This window comes from Culex pipiens, chromosome 3, assembly GCF_016801865.2.
Source record: "Culex pipiens pallens isolate TS chromosome 3, TS_CPP_V2, whole genome shotgun sequence".
Classification (NCBI taxonomy): Eukaryota; Metazoa; Arthropoda; class Insecta; order Diptera; family Culicidae; genus Culex; species Culex pipiens.
The window spans coordinates 76,250,401-76,262,652 of NC_068939.1; the positions used below are offsets into that span (position 1 = coordinate 76,250,401).

The 12,252-nt window shown below is 45.9% G+C and overlaps 1 long non-coding RNA gene across 1 annotated transcript in view; it reads right to left on the minus strand.

Annotated features, from left to right (window-relative positions):
- The window catches only part of LOC120415734 (uncharacterized), a 34,975-nt gene extending 23,870 nt beyond the window's left edge, over positions 1–11,105 (minus strand). The window contains exon 1 of the long non-coding RNA XR_005605257.2: positions 9,380–11,105. This is a non-coding gene — a long non-coding RNA (uncharacterized LOC120415734). The remainder of the gene's footprint in view (positions 1–9,379) is intronic.
- Between the last annotated feature and the right edge of the window lie 1,147 nt (positions 11,106–12,252).

Sequence of the window (12,252 nt, forward strand, 5' to 3'; positions counted from 1 at the left end):
AAAGATTATGTTTTGAGGCTTTTAGGATAATTTTTGGATTTTTTATTTGAAATGCTCCGTAGGGCACTTAGTGATTATTAGGGGCACTTGTCAATAAACACTTTAGGAATGTTGGGCTGGAAACGCCCTTCAATATTTTTCAAGTGCCCCAAATTAATTTAAGAAAACAACTAATTGAAATGCCAAAAAAGGGCGTTCCAGAAACTTATATTTAAAATTGTTGAGCTTTTTTACCATTTTTGTTATTGCAAGTGCCCCGAAGGGCACTAAAATATTTATGGGAGGCACTTTTTAATAATCATTTTAGGAAAGTTGCACTGGAAACGCCCTGCGAGGTACTAATTTTACTTGCTAAATGCACCAAATTAAATGAAGAAGACATATCAACTGAAATGACAAGGAAGAGCCATATAAGAGCAGGAAAAGCGTTAATAAACTTAATTTATGTTTTTTTCCTTTTTTTGCAAAAGCTCCTAAGGGCATCTAATATTTATAAAAAGGCACTTGTCAAAATAGTTTTAGAAAAGTTGCGCCAGAATCGCCCAGCGATGTATTGCCATTAGTTTCCATGTGCCCCAAATTAAATTAAGAAAAATCCTATTGAAACGGGGAGGAAGTGCGTTCAAAACCTGTAAGACCCAGAAAGACATTAACCTACTCATTTTATGAAGTTTACAACATTTTTCTAAAGGTTTTTCTGCAAGTGCTTCAAAGGGCTTTTGTGTTTATAAGGAACATTAAGAAAAACGCATGGCAGAGCATTCAAACGCTGTAAGACCTTGTAGAGCGTTAACCAATTTTCATGAATTTTTGATTTTTTTTTTCAAGGTTTTTCTGGCAGTGCCCAGAAGGGCACTTTATGTTTATAAGAGGCACTTGTCAATAAACATAATTTTGTGATTTTTTTCAATTTGTATATTCAATTTCACTCGAAGTGCCCCAGCGGGCACTTGTCGCGAAGAACCTCATTTTAATTTTAAAGTACATTTCAAGATTGATAGAACGCTTTCGAAGTAATTGGGTCAAAGTGCCCCTAATTACACTATTCAAAAGGCTACTAAAAGTCAACTTTTGGACACCTGATGCGCCCCCTGCAACCACAAGCCCCCATCATGTCACCACAATCTAAGAAAATTCAGGTCACCACGGTTGAGTAACCGCGCCGTCACACTGCCGGTCGTCAGCCAGGATCCCCCCCTGGTCGATCAGAAATGTATTTATTCCACCGCCGCTCGCCAACTCCACATGAAAGAAGGAGCTGGCAGGACTACATCGAAGAGCGGGTAATTTATGCATCCGATAATCGTGTCCAAGCGGCGGCGGCGTCACTCTTTCATCGTCCACCTCCACAAGAACTAGCCGCCGCCTCCGCGCTCGCTCTAGAACTCCGTTCGTCCGGAACGTCAGACCGTGCCGCGCGGCGCGCGGGTTGTCGCATTTATTATATTGTTTTGATCATTTCCATTTCTGCGGTAGACGACGAGCCACAGCGTGGCTCATATTTTATGGTCAGGGAAAGATTTTGCTTCGGCGATAAGATTGTCCATCGTGTCAACCCGGTGCGGAGTCCGCGGTAGTCTAATCTGACATCCGGTCCCGGGGGCAGCAGCAAGTGCTGCGGCACAAAATGTGACATCTGACTTGGTTCGTTTGTGTTTCTTTTAAGGTTGGAGCGTTTCCCGATCACGGACGTCAGAGGTGATATACCACAAAGGAAACTTGGTGTTCAATGATGCAGGTAAGTGATCACTTTTTGTTTGAGTTTCCCAACTACGGACGTCAGAACTGTGGTACCCTGGGAACGTTCAAGCTATCATAAGTGCAGGTAAGTGGCTCCAGAGCGATCCAGCAGTGTTGCAGTGAAGGTAAGTTTTATCAGTCAATTGTCAACATCTGTCAACTGTCAATAGGTTTAAGTAGTTGCTGCTGTTACACATCTAACGCAAAATTAAATGTGTACAGCAAGAGTGCAGGTTCAAGACGGACCATTTTTTCGCAAACCCCCAGGACAAAAGCAATAAATCCAATTATTCTCAGGAAAGCGCTCCCATCTGACTGCGTACATATGTTTCGTCTCTCTCTCTCTCTCGTTTTCGTGCAGCTATCATTATCCTGTATTAATATTTTTTCGGCAATTGCTCGAAGAAGTCTCTGGAAGAGTTTCTCGGCACGAGGAATTAGGGGCAAATAATAGCATTCGCTGCCGGTGAGCTTTCGACTCTTCGACTTCGCCGAGGGGGTTGCTCGCGTGAGCCGAACCCTTCCCGCCGTTGACTTTCCCGGGCAGCAGCAATCGAATGCCTAAACAAAAGGTGTGTTATGCCTGTTGTGGTGGCAGAACCAGAATGCCTGGAAAAAAAGTAAAAGGGGAATACTGACAGGCCCGCGCGCGCGGTTCCGAAGGTTAAGAGTAGATAAATCTAAATAATAGGTTGTTTGCTGGTCCGCGGCGATACATCTACACGGCTTGTTGGCCTTTAGGCCTCCGGGTGAGTCACAGCGAAAATTCCGCTGCACTCCCGGAGACTGCTGCCAATTTCCTCCTCTTTCGAGACCCAATTCAATAAATAATAATCAACTCTCAACAGAAATCAACATCTGCATATAATGCGTTTCTTCGTTGGTTCGGCGGAAGCTTCCTTGCAATCCCCCCGGAGGGCACAACTAGAGCACCTTACCCAGACGCAGCTTTTAAAGCCATTAGCTTGATCTACTACCTTCCCGAACGCGTCCAGACATTGCGCGCGCGTTTTCTCTAATGATTATATTACGGGAAATTCGAAAAGTGTTGAAAAATTAGAGCTCAAATTACGCGAGCGAGCGATCGAAGCGCGGAGATAACAAACTGAGTAAAAAAACACACACACAACTTTGGCGCGTCTGGGGTGCTTCAACGCCTGGGCTGCCGGGTTTTTTTGTGTGTTGTGCCCAGCAAAACCGGCGCAACCAAAATGGACGATAATGACCGCCGCGCGATGGTCCGCTATGTCTACGGCTGGATAAGCCCAGACGCGGTTTCCGACCAGATGGTTGGCGAGTCCTTCTAGAACGAAATCACTTTCATCGGGGACGCGGTAAGCGTTGTCAGCGGGTTTGGTTGGAATTTGCGTTTCCCGATCACGGACGTCGGATGTGAGGTACCTAAGAACGTCACAGTGAAAAATGATGCAGGTAAGTGCTCCGGAATGAATGTGTGTAATATGCTTCTCAATTACGGACTTCAACATTGATATACCCTCAACGAGATCAATGCTCATCGATGCAGGTAAGTCGTTCCAATTCAAACCAGTAGTGTTCCAGCGCCGGTAAGTATTTCTGTCACATCTGTCAACTGTTAAAATCTCGTGACCCGTCATTCCAAACACGAAATGACGTGTCATTTCGGCTCAAGAGCCGATCTGTCAACTGTCAATTAGGCTCGGCCGAGCGACGAGCCGTCTAGTGGCTTACGCAGGGCTGTAGTTGTTTACAACTCAAGCCCGATGCGTCCCAGGGCGTAAACACACAGAGCGTAGAAGAAACAACAAAACATTGAAGCCTTTATTTGTTTATTAATTTACGTCTCGAGAGCGAGGGAGCGTCTTGCCCGAAGTGACAGCATGACTCTCGGTTCTCTTGCCGCTGAGTGCGCGCTGTCTATCAGCGGAGGGCCCAGACGGCGAATCGTTTCCAGGGTAGGAGGCCGAGGGGGTAAAGAATAATATTTACTTTTAAAATTTCGAACCGCTGAACAGGTCCCATTGTGGTGTGGCCGGCAGCCATGATGCAAAGCTTTCTTCGACAAATATAGAAAGAAGAAAAAACGAGCCTGTTTGCACTAGAAATATTCTCGCTCGGGCGTGAAACTTGCTTGCTCTTGACAGCTTATCCCGGAGCCCAAATTGTGCGCAAAATTGGTCGGTGGCCTAGACGGTATCGGCATTCAGTCCACGTGGCACTCTTCCTCCTTCGAAGGAGTCTCGCCGTGTTTAGCCGTTTCAAATTAGCACTTGCGCGCTGTTTGCTATGCACGGACCGTTTTCCCCCCGGTGGGACGTGGCTGTCAAAAGCGACAAAAATTGATTCTCCGGCTCCGGGGATCGTCTCCGTTTGGAGGCGCGAAGCAACGTCGGGCGTCGTCACTCGCGAATGTCGGGAATGACAAAATATGAATAATAAAAATATTTTCTTTCTATTAAACTGTCAACCGCTGGGCGGACCAAGCCGTCCGGACGAAGAAGCGCGAGAGGACATAAATCATTATTTCTTCAATGCGTTCGGCACGTTGACCCTTTCCGAAGACGCGGTGCTTCCCAAGAAGACACCACTACAACCGGCCGCTGCTGCCACTGTGTGTTTGATGGAAGTGTGAAAGAATGTTGCTAATTTGCATACAACGGGGCCGAACAATAACACAATTCAGGCCCCGAAAAGCTGCGAGCGCGCTGAAGAAGAGTCCGAGCTGTCAAAAACGGCGCGCTTCGAGGAGTGGAGAGGTGAAAAATGCTTATCTAATTAATTTATCTAACTTTTTTTCGCTCTCGCGAGCTATTCTTCCAAGTGTGTGCGTTTCTCTAGCTGACAGGGAGGGGGAGAGGGAGGCTCCTTCTCAAGTGGGCAGTGAAAAATGTGTGAACGCGGCTGGATATGTTTACTAGTCAACACAGCGCGCGCTCGTCTAGAGATGTTCGGAGGTGGAAATCGGTACTTGACGCGCCCAACAGCCCCGACGAAAGCTCATTAGTGACGTTGAAAAAGAAGGTGAAGAGGGGGAGGGAGGGGGTACATTACTGTCAGCTCTGTCAACGCTAACGAATTGCGGAATTATGCAGCGATTGCTGAAAAAGGGAGTCTTGAAGGAATTTGGTAAGCTCCCAATCACGGACTTCAGATTTGGTATACCCGGAAACGATTCAGTGTTCTACGCTACAGGTAAGTGGTTCCAGTTTGACTCGTCGCAATATCAGGTAAGTACATTCTATCAACTGTCAATCTTTTCAATCTGTCAAAACAGTCAATATCTTAACGTTAGAACGTTCAAATGTTGACTGTTTTGAATCTGATCTCAATTACGGACTTCAGAAATGATGTACCTTCGAGCAAATCCAAGTTTAGGAGACGCAGGTAAGTGGTTCCAGATTGTGCCAGGATAGACGCAGGTAAGTGGTTCTAGCGATCATATCTCCCCTCAGGTAAGTGTTTCAACTGTCAACTGTCACCGCTCTGTCAAAGCTCCAGTCAACCCATCGACGGGCTGCGCCCGTTGAGCCGTTGGCAACATCAACGGGCGCAGACCTCCTCACATTAATCATTGATTTCGCGGGGCCGCTCCACGGCCGACAGCGCAGGGGGCAAAGGCCGAGAAGCCAAAGATTCGTGAACGTGGAACCATCATTAAATTATTTTCCTATTTAATTTTATTATCTGGTGAGGGGGGATGAGGAGTGGGAAGACCGAGCGAGGGTATAGATTTCAGTTTTAGAGGAGGATGGGTCGGGGTCGTCTCCGCTGGGCCGATTAGGTTAGGCGAGACGGTCGTTCGGAGATATTGAATTTATCGCGTTTTGATTGTTATCAAGCGCAATATTTTGTTTGTAACATAATAATTTCGAGCGGGATCCGGGGAGAGTCTTGCGCGGGGGCAATATCAATGAAATTGATTGCTGTACAAATAAATTGGGAGGCCGAACATGTGCGTCCATCTGGCGGGCCTGTTGATATTGAACTCCAGCCCGCTGGTTCCGACCAGACGCCGCTGCGCGGCCGTCTATTATTATTTAATTTAATTTTAATTAAGCTTAATTCGGAGAGTGCTACATTACCGAGCCGGGAAGATCTGTTCGCGCGCTTGCTCGCACACTATCTTGTCTTGTTTGTTCTGCTGGAACATCTGCTAGACAGCGGGCTGGCCGGTTTTAGAAAACCAGACATTCGATTAACAAGTGATTTGTCAAAATTTGTTGAACGCGCTCTCCTCGGAGTGTGTGGCAATTGTTCCGGAGACCTGTCTTGGTTGGAGTCTCGGTTTTCGAGGAACCGAACCTGAATATCTTGGCAGGAGGGGCACGGCTCGCCGTTAAAAGCCTGTGGTGGAAATTTAAGCCGATTCCCGCATGCGGGACACCGGGGGTGAAGCGGGCGACGCGAGTCGACGAGAAAACACACAAAAAATAAATACTCCAACCAAGAGGGAGCCAAGTGGATTTTATTACATTTTTTCCCGTCCTCCTCATCTTGGTCTTCGTGTTCTCCGGACGTTTTTTTTTCTTTATTTTTGAGGCAATCTTTCGACTGCCGTGTTCTTCGCGAACGAAGAACTCTTTCGTCTCGAGAGGGTTCCACTACGCTGAGGTTATGTTACGAGATTCTTCTTCTGTTTGGTCTTGTTCCGAGCGCGTTCACGAACCGATCGACCAACGCTTAGCGTTCCTTCTCGCGTGGTTTTATGTTTAGAATGTCCCGTTCTCGCCTCCTGCCGCTCTCTGCTTCCCCGCGGTAATTCCAGAACTTGAGCCCGACTCCCATGTTCTCGGGCCCCGCGCAGGGCTTCACAATTTGTCCTTGAGATTTTTGAGTGAGTGAGTTCAACAAGTTGGGCGAGGGCAACGCACACACACACACTCTTGTGGGTCGTACACTTGAGTCAAGAAGTGGCTTGGCCGCGGCTTCGAGAAAACATTTTCACCATATAAAATTAACTATTAATTGTTAATTATTAACGCTGGCGTTAAGGTGTTTCTTCACGGCTCTTTTCTCCAAGCGCCCCTCGAAGGGGCGCGCACCCCCGAAGAATGGAGCGCTTCTCCAAGCGATGTTCTACGGATACACATGGTTCGCCTCTCGCGATGATCCGCTGCATAAATTAATACCCCACTCCGAATTAACATATAAATTGTTGCACGGAGTTGAATCTCCCCAACGAACGAATCTTCGTTAAATTTTATCGTTAAATTATCATAAAAGAAATCGACGAACCAGTCGAAACTTTTTATAGCTCTCCCGCGGGAAGTTCTCCAGCGTCCTCATCATCATCATCAATTCCACATCCTATCGGGGTTCGATCGCGATCGCAGATCGCCGATCCCCGTGTGACTTAAAAAACTTAATTAAAGAAGCTTGTTTTCGCGATCTCCGCGCAAAGTTCTACTGCGGGGGCTACGCCCCGCACAAGTACGCCCCTCTCCATTCGTAGTGAGTGTTGTTGTGATGGATGATTAATAGCTCTCGTTAATTGGCGCACACACACGTACACGCGTCTTCTAGGAGATCGGGCGCGTTCCACGCCTCTATCGTGTATGTGAACCGGCTGACCGCGCGAGAGGTTGAAGGGCGCCCACTAGTCGGCGGAGAAAGGGCGCACCACCCGGTTTTGGCGGGGTGACAGCTAGTGATTGATGACGTCGGGTGTGACCCCAGGCCAGATTGCTGTTTGGGGTTTCCGAAACAGACTTCAAAAGGATCAACAAAAGTGTTGGATTTAAAATGATGAAGTAGGCGTTCTCAATTACGGACTTCAGAAGTGATATGCCAAAGAGCAAACTTGTGGTCAGCGATGCAGGTAAGTGTTCCATAAATGGTTTCAACATTACAGGTAGGTGTTCCAGAAACGGGTGGAGGTCTTCAGTTTCGGGTAAGTTTGTTTGTCAACAGTCAATATCTGTCAATTTGTCACATTAGCAGGGCTGCCATAGGTTGGACCTGTTGAGTCGTTAAGGTGCCAGCAGGTCCATTAATGAACTATCCTCATTTTTTAGGGACAAATCACTTTTCACCAAACTCTCGATAACTGACTTCAGAAATGATATACGATCGAACTGTTAATTCTGTCATTGTATCAGAACTGCCATGGGGTGGACCTGTTGAGTCGTTAAGATATTAACAGGTCCACGGAGAAATTGTCTTGGTTCGAAAATGAAAAAGAGGAGCAAAATGATCTCTATTACGAACTTCAGAAGTGGTATACCCAAGAGCAAACTTGGGGCTGATGAAGTAGGCAAGTTTTTAAAAATGTTTGATGTTCTCGATTACGGACTTCAAAACTGAGGTACTTTTAATCGATTTAATGGGCAACGAAGCAGGTAAGTGTTCCAGAGTTGTGTGAAGACCAACGAAACTTCTAAGTATTCTCTGTCAATTCTGTCATTGTATCAGAACTGCCATGGGGTGGACCTGTTGAGTCGTTAAGATATTAACAAGTCCACGAAGAAATGGTATCTGTTCGAAAATGTCAAAGAAGAGCTATTTTGTAAAATAATCTCAATTACGGACTTCAGAGTTCGTATACCTAAGAGTTTACTAGAGGTCAATGAAGCAGGTAAGTGTGCTAATAATGTTTGATGATCTCGATCACGGACTTCAAAACTGAAGTACCTGAAAACGAGTCACTGGACAACGAAGCAGGTAAGTGTTCCAGAAAAAGGTGAATCTCATCGGTACTGGTAAGTATTTTTTTGTCAACTGTCAATTCTATCATTAGATCAGGACTGCCTTGTGGTGGACCTGTTGAGTCGTGAAGGCATCAGCAGGTCCACGAAGGAGTTGCTTTCAATTAGTAGGGGCGTCGATCGAGTCAAAGATCACCAGAATGGAAACTTTGTCACAGTTTAGCACCAGTAGATTTTTGCCGATTTTTAGAATATTACATTTCTGTTCGTTTCGTTAGGTCTTTCAATAAGACAAAGAAAATAAGTTTAGCACTCAGTCTCAAGTCAGTTAAAAAAATTAAATATCCAAGAAAGACTAGTAAAAATCCACAAAATTTAATTTTCCACGAAACTTCCACATTTTTTCGACGAAAACCTCGTCAACAATATCCCGTCGGCACTTTCACCCCTCGCCAAATGGCGAGCCAACTTTTCACCGTTTAGCGCGGTTCAACACAACTCGTCGCCGAAAAAAAGGTCGACAAAAACCACAAACAACATAAAGCAGCCTTCTTAAATACGGCCACAATTAGGCTCCTCGCCCAAACGTCTCGGAAGGGCCCAATTTCTCCCCCGTTCAGAGCCGGGTCGACACACCAATTACTTTCTTTTCGTCAGAGGGCAGAAAACACACGTCGTCTTCCACCAAGTAGGACTTCCGACTTTTCACTTGGTTTTCCGAAAAAAAAGAAACCGAAAATTGAAAAGGTGTCAATTTTGGTCTTCCTTTCGTTCGCCGCACCTTTTTTCAACACACACACACTCGCACTGTATCTGTCACATTGTTTCGCCTCGTTTTTTTTTTGGGTTAGCAGGACTTCAAAGGGTCGTCTCCGACGACAGGTGAAAAGAGGTACCTGTATCGTTCTAATTGGGCGGATTTTTTTTGGTTCGCTCTATGGGCACCTAGGAGTTGCACCTGCCGCCTTGCGATTTTTTTGTTCGGTTGGGTTTTCTTGGGGGGAAACGGTGCTTACCATCTTGGGAAGTCGGCACACTCTTTGGGAATCGGGAACTGTCACGTAGGCGCCTTTTTCTTGGGGGGTTGGTTGCGTGTACTGGAGTCTAATCCCAGAGGGCGCGGCACACTTGCATCACAAACGGTGTCACACTGCGGCGCCTTTTTTAAAGTCCGTTGGAAACCATCCGGAGTTTCGGTAGTAGGCGCCGATTTTCCCGACTTTTCCACCCGAGTTCACTGCGATGTTTTTCCACACAATAGTTCGCGGGGGGGTTGCACTAGGATCCGCGGGGTTCGCGCGCACACACGGCCAGTCTAGCGCCCGTCAAAGTCATTGACGGGGTGGTTTCTTGTTTGGTTGGTTGCGGTCTACACTTGCTGCGCTCCACCGAGCGACTGGCGGAGCAAAAACGATGTTGACTGCACGAAAGGCTCCACGGCGGACCCTACGGAGAGCAGGACCGACGGTGCGACTCCCTCTCGCTCTCTCGGTCGGGGGGTTGTTGTCGGGCGCTCCACGGCCCGTCCACGCGGTGCGGCTGTCTGCGAACGAATGAAAAGGAAAATTTCAGTTAAAACGCTGTCGTAGATTACGGCGGCCTCCGCCGCCACCAACTCGCGCACGCACACAGCGACAGAAGCCGAGGGCGCGAGAGCGGGTGAGCGAGCCGAGCGCCGAAGCGGGACAGCACGAGCCCGAAGCACTTGCTCGTACGAGAAGTGAAGGCGCGTTCGGGCACGTGTGTGTTGGTGCGTGTCGCGACACGGCTTCGTGTACGTATACGGGGCCCTGTACGGATACACGAAGTCGCGCCTGCGCGCGCCTGCTACGCTCGAACTTGTTGGAGGGGCCCACCAATCTACCAACGTGTATGTGTGCGTGCGTCGCCACATGTCCGCACACACTCTCTCCCGCAGATCGCAGTAGGCGTTCGGTGGAGGGAAGAGGAAACTTGTATGACTTCATCCGCATTTGCGCGTCGTCGTGGCAGAAATCGTGTGTGAGGGATTTTTCCACATATCGTGGCACCCCTCGCCGTGTCACCCCTGGCACGACACTTTTCCCCGTCCAAAAAGATGACGCGAAAAAAAAAATGGAAGTCACCTCCCGAAAACTTCCACCTTTTCGGCAACGCGTCGTGTGTGTTGGTGAGGCTCCCGCTTCCGACGACCCCTCGTCACGCTGCGTCGGGAAAAATTATTATTTATAATTTTTTAATTATTCCTTTTAAAAAACGGGTCAAAGTACCAGACGAACGTCCCCGCGGCGCGGCTATCTTCTCGCCAAAAACCGGTACCGGACACAACTGTCAAAAATGTTGCTCTCTTGTTGCGCGCGATTTTGCGTGCGAATGTGTGTGTGTGTGTGTAAATTTGCCACATCGCAGCAAAATTCGTGATAATTATGTTAATTAGCATTCATTGCCCCCTCGGAAGTGTGTGTGCGAACGCGCACACACTCAAACAAGCATTTGCCGAAATCTCCAAGTTTGTCATTAGGTCAAACGGATTGTTTTGGTGTGAAGAAAAGTGTTGTTTTCAAGCAGGCGTTTGACATTTCCCGTTGACACACGGAAGGGAGTTTGATATGAAATTTTGACAACCCGAATTTGATGACAATAACAATAACAAACTCAGACTGATTTTGACAGCCCAAAACTCATTGACAGCATTTTTGTGTTTTTTTTTTATTTTTTGTATTTTTTTTGTGTTTTTTATTTTTGTATATTTGTATTTTTGTATTTTTGTTTTTTGTATTTTTGTATTTTTGTATTTTTGTTTTTTATATTTTTGTATTTTTGTATTTTTGTATTTTTGTATTTTTGTATTTGAGTATTTGAGTATTTGAGTATTTGAGTATTTGAGTATTTTAGTATTTTAGTATTTTAGTATTTTAGTATTTTAGTATTTTAGTATTTTAGTATTTTAGTATTTTAGTATTTTAGTATTTTAGTATTTTTGTATTTTTGTATTTTTGTATTTTTGTATTTTAGTATTTTTGTATTTTTGTATTTTTTTTTGTATTTTTGTATTTTTGTATTTTTATATTTTTGTATTTTTGTATTTTTGTATTTTTGTATTTTTGTATTTTTGTATTTTTGTATTTTTGTATTTTTGTATTTTTGTATTTTTGTATTTTTGTATTTTTGTATTTTTGTATTTTTGTATTTTAATCCGTTTTTAATAAGTTTTGCGAGAAACCATTTCTCCGTGCATTGCCAGAAAGGTCACCTTGCCCAACTAGGTAATCTTGACAGTCGCTTGCTAATTGACGCGATACCTGTTTGTTTTATTGTTTTCTTCCTGTGCGAACGTCACAATCCGTTTTCGAGGTCGCGGTCAAATTAAATTTAGGATAAAACACACGCACACACTGGCAAAAGTCGAAGAAACAGGAACCAAAATTAGCATAATTAATGCGTGATGGCGAAACGAAGCGAAGGGAAGAGCTGACAGCGCATCGCAATGTGACGTGGCGAGATGTCGCACGCCGCACGCAAATGTCAAATAATTAGCCTTCGTGGTTGTCAAAGTGACAGCTTACACGGGGTTGGAACGTCAGTGCACGTCGCCGCTGGCAGCGGAGGAATTTGCTGTTTTTGGCAGCGTTGCGATTTGGGCTGTCACAATAATTAGCCTGCGGGCCGGGTTTTGCATCTTTTTGTTGCGAGCGGGGTGAAGATTGACGTTGAATCGACGTGGCGGGTTTGCGATACAATGTTGCAGGTAGGTCGCAGCTGAGGAGTTGAGCTGAGTAAGTATTGTTAGAAGAAGTGCAGTCAATCGGTTAGTTCTGTCAATTTGTCAAATTTGTCAATCTGTTATTCTGTCATTCTGTCAACTGCTGACCTCAAAGCAACCGCTCTGTCGGTCAACTTCAAAACCTCA